Raw genomic sequence first — 4986 nt, 5'->3', positions numbered from 1 at the left:
ATCATCCAGTGATGATAGTTCAACTGTCCCTGGATGACTATCATCCAGTGATGATAGTTCAACTGTCCCTGGATGACTATCATCCAGTGATGATAGTTCAACTGTCCCTGGATGACTATCATCCAGTGATGATAGTTCAACTGTCCCTGGATGACTATCATCCAGTGATGATAGTTCAACTGTCCCTGGATGACTATCATCCAGTGATGATAGTTCAACTGTCCCTGGATGACTATCATCCAGTGATGATAGTTCAACTGTCCCTGGATGACTATCATCCAGTGATGATAGTTCAACTGTCCCTGGATGACTATCATCCAGTGATGATAGTTCAACTGTCCCTGGATGACTATCATCCAGTGATGATAGTTCAACTGTCCCTGGATGACTATCATCCAGTGATGATAGTTCAACTGTCCCTGGATGACTATCATCCACAGTGATGATAGTTCAACTGTCCCTGGATGACTATCATCCAGTGATGATAGTTCAACTGTCCCTGGATGACTATCATCCAGTGATGATAGTTCAACTGTCCCTGGATGACTATCATCCAGTGATGATAGTTCAACTGTCCCTGGATGACTATCATCCAGTGATGATAGTTCAACTGTCCCTGGATGACTATCATCCAGTGATGATAGTTCAACTGTCCCTGGATGACTATCATCCAGTGATGATAGTTCAACTGTCCCTGGATGACTATCATCCAGTGATGATAGTTCAACTGTCCCTGGATGACTATCATCCAGTGATGATAGTTCAACTGTCCCTGGATGACTATCATCCAGTGATGATAGTTCAACTGTCCCTGGATGACTATCATCCACAGTGATGATAGTTCAACTGTCCCTGGATGACTATCATCCAGTGATGATAGTTCAACTGTCCCTGGATGACTATCATCCAGTGATGATAGTTCAACTGTCCCTGGATGACTATCATCCAGTGATGATAGTTCAACTGTCCCTGGATGACTATCATCCAGTGATGATAGTTCAACTGTCCCTGGATGACTATCATCCAGTGATGATAGTTCAACTGTCCCTGGATGACTATCATCCAGTGATGATAGTTCAACTGTCCCTGGATGACTATCATCCAGTGATGATAGTTCAACTGTCCCTGGATGACTATCATCCAGTGATGATAGTTCAACTGTCCCTGGATGACTATCATTCAGTGATGATAGTTCAACTGTCCCTGGATGACTATCATCCAGTGATGATAGTTCAACTGTCCCTGGATGACTATCATCCATTGATGATAGTTCAACTGTCCCTGGATGACTATCATCCACAGTGATGATAGTTCAACTGTCCCTGGATGACTATCATCCAGTGATGATAGTTCAACTGTCCCTGGATGACTATCATCCAGTGATGATAGTTCAACTGTCCCTGGATGACTATCATCCAGTGATGATAGTTCAACTGTCCCTGGATGACTATCATCCAGTGATGATAGTTCAACTGTCCCTGGATGACTATCATCCAGTGATGATAGTTCAACTGTCCCTGGATGACTATCATCCACAGTGATGATAGTTCAACTGTCCCTGGATGACTATCATCCAGTGATGATAGTTCAACTGTCCCTGGATGACTATCATCCAGTGATGATAGTTCAACTGTCCCTGGATGCCTATCATCCAGTGATGATAGTTCAACTGTCCCTGGATGACTATCATCCAGTGATGATAGTTCAACTGTCCCTGGATGACTATCATCCACAGTGATGATAGTTCAAGTGTCCCTGGATGACTATCATCCAGTGATGATAGTTCAACTGTCCCTGGATGACTATCATCCACAGTGATGATAGTTCAACTGTCCCTGGATGACTATCATCCACTGATGATAGTTCAACTGTCCCTGGATGACTATCATCCAGTGATGATAGTTCAACTGTCCCTTTATGACTATCATCCAGTGATGATAGTTCAACTGTCCCTGGATGACTATCATCCAGTGATGATAGTTCAACTGTCCCTGGATGACTATCATTCAGTGATGATAGTTCAACTGTCCCTGGATGACTATCATCCAGTGATGATAGTTCAACTGTCCCTGGATGACTATCATCCAGTGATGATAGTTCAACTGTCCCTGGATGACTATCATCCACAGTGATGATAGTTCAACTGTCCCTGGATGACTATCATCCAGTGATGATAGTTCAACTGTCCCTGGATGACTATCATCCAGTGATGATAGTTCAACTGTCCCTGGATGACTATCATCCAGTGATGATAGTTCAACTGTCCCTGGATGACTATCATCCAGTGATGATAGTTCAACTGTCCCTGGATGACTATCATCCAATGATGATAGTTCAACTGTCCCTGGATGACTATCATCCAGTGATGATAGTTCAACTGTCCCTGGATGTCTATTATCCAGTGATGATAGTTCAACTGTCCCTGGATGACTATCATCCAGTGATGATAGTTCAACTCTCCCTGGATGACTATCATCCAGTGATGATAGTTCAACTCTCCCTGGATGACTATCATCCAGTGATGATAGTTCAACTGTCCCTGGATGACTATCATCCACAGTGATGATAGTTCAACTGTCCCTGGATGACTATCATCCAGTGATGATAGTTCAACTGTCCCTGGATGACTATCATCCAGTGATGATAGTTCAACTGTCCCTGGATGACTATCATTCAGTGATGATAGTTCAACTGTCCCTGGATGACTATCATCCAGTGATGATAGTTCAACTGTCCCTGGATGACTATCATCCAATGATGATAGTTCAACTGTCCCTGGATGACTATCATCCAGTGATGATAGTTCAACTGTCCCTGGATGTCTATTATTCAGTGATGATAGTTCAACTGTCCCTGGATGACTATCATCCAGTGATGATAGTTCAACTGTCCCTGGATGACTATCATCCAGTGATGATAGTTCAACTCTCCCTGGATGACTATCATCCAGTGATGATAGTTCAACTGTCCCTGGATGACTATCATCCACAGTGATGATAGTTGAACTGTCCCTGGATGACTATCATCCAGTGATGATAGTTCAACTGTCCCTGGATGACTATCATCCAGTGATGATAGTTCAACTGTCCCTGGATGACTATCATCCAGTGATGATAGTTCAACTGTCCATGGATGACTATCATCCAGTGATGATAGTTCAACTGTCCCTGGATGACTATCATCCAGTGATGATAGTTCAACTGTCCCTGGATGACTATCATCCAGTGATGATAGTTCAACTGTCCCTGGATGACTATCATCCAGTGATGATAGTTCAACTGTCCCTGGATGACTATCATCCAGTGATGATAGTTCAACTGTCCCTGGATGACTATCATCCAGTGATGATAGTTCAACTGTCCCTGGATGACTATCATCCAGTGATGATAGTTCAACTGTCCCTGGATGACTATCATCCAGTGATGATAGTTCAACTGTCCCTGGATGACTATCATCCAGTGATGGTAGTTCAACTGTCCCTGGATGACTATCATCCAGTGATGATAGTTCAACTCTCCCTGGATGACTATCATCCACAGTGATAGTTCAACTCTCCCTGGATGACTATCATCCAGTGATGATAGTTCAACTCTCCCTGGATGACTATCATCCAGTGATGATAGTTCAACTCTCCCTGGATGACTATCATCCACAGTGATAGTTCAACTGTCCCTGGATGACTATCATCCAGTGATGATAGTTCAACTCTCCCTGGATGACTATCATCCACAGTGATAGTTCAACTGTCCCTGGATGACTATCATCCAGTGATGATAGTTCAACTCTCCCTGGATGACTATCATCCACAGTGATAGTTCAACTGTCCCTGGATGACTATCATCCAGTGATGATAGTTCAACTCTACCTGGATGACTATCATCCACAGTGATAGTTTAACTCTCCCTGGATGACTATCATCCAGTGATGATAGTTCAACTCTACCTGGATGACTATCATCCAGTGATGATAGTTCAACTGTCCCTGGATGACTATCATCCAGTGATGATAGTTCAACTCTCCCTGGATGACTATCATCCAGTGATGATAGTTCAACTGTCCCTGGATGACTATCATCCACAGTGATAGTTCAACTCTCCCTGGATGACTATCATCCAGTGATGATAGTTCAACTGTCCCTGGATGACTATCATCCACAGTGATAGTTCAACTCTCCCTGGATGACTATCATCCACAGTGATAGTTCAACTGTCCCTGGATGACTATCATCCAGTGATGATAGTTCAACTCTCCCTGGATGACTATCATCCAGTGATGATAGTTCAACTCTCCCTGGATGACTATCATCCAGTGATGATAGTTCAACTCTCCCTGGATGACTATCATCCAGTGATGATAGTTCTACTCTCCCTGGATGACTATCATCCAGTGATGATAGTTCAACTCTCCCTGGATGACTATCATCCAGTGATGATAGTTCTACTCTCCCTGGATGACTATCATCCAGTGATGATAGTTCTACTCTCCCTGGATGACTATCATCCAGTGATGATAGTTCTACTCTCCCTGGATGACTATCATCCAGTGATGATAGTTCTACTCTCCCTGGATGACTATCATCCAGTGATGATAGTTCAACTCTCCCTGGATGACTATCATCCAGTGATGATAGTTCTACTCTCCCTGGATGACTATCATCCAGTGATGATAGTTCAACTCTCCCTGGATGACTATCATCCAGTGATGATAGTTCTACTCTCCCTGGATGACTATCATCCAGTGATGATAGTTCTACTCTCCCTGGATGACTATCATCCAGTGATGATAGTTCTACTCTCCCTGGATGACTATCATCCAGTGATGATAGTTCTACTCTCCCTGGATGACTATCATCCAGTGATGATAGTTCTACTCTCCCTGGATGACTATCATCCACAGTGATAGTTCAACTCTCCCTGGATGACTATCATCCAGTGATGATAGTTATGGTCTAAGTTGTATCATATATTTGTAGAAATAAAGATGTGA

The sequence above is a fragment of the Cherax quadricarinatus genome, chromosome 3 (assembly GCF_038502225.1).
Source record: "Cherax quadricarinatus isolate ZL_2023a chromosome 3, ASM3850222v1, whole genome shotgun sequence".
NCBI classification, from domain to species: domain Eukaryota; kingdom Metazoa; phylum Arthropoda; class Malacostraca; order Decapoda; family Parastacidae; genus Cherax; species Cherax quadricarinatus.
Note: the sequence above shows the minus strand (reverse complement) of the source record.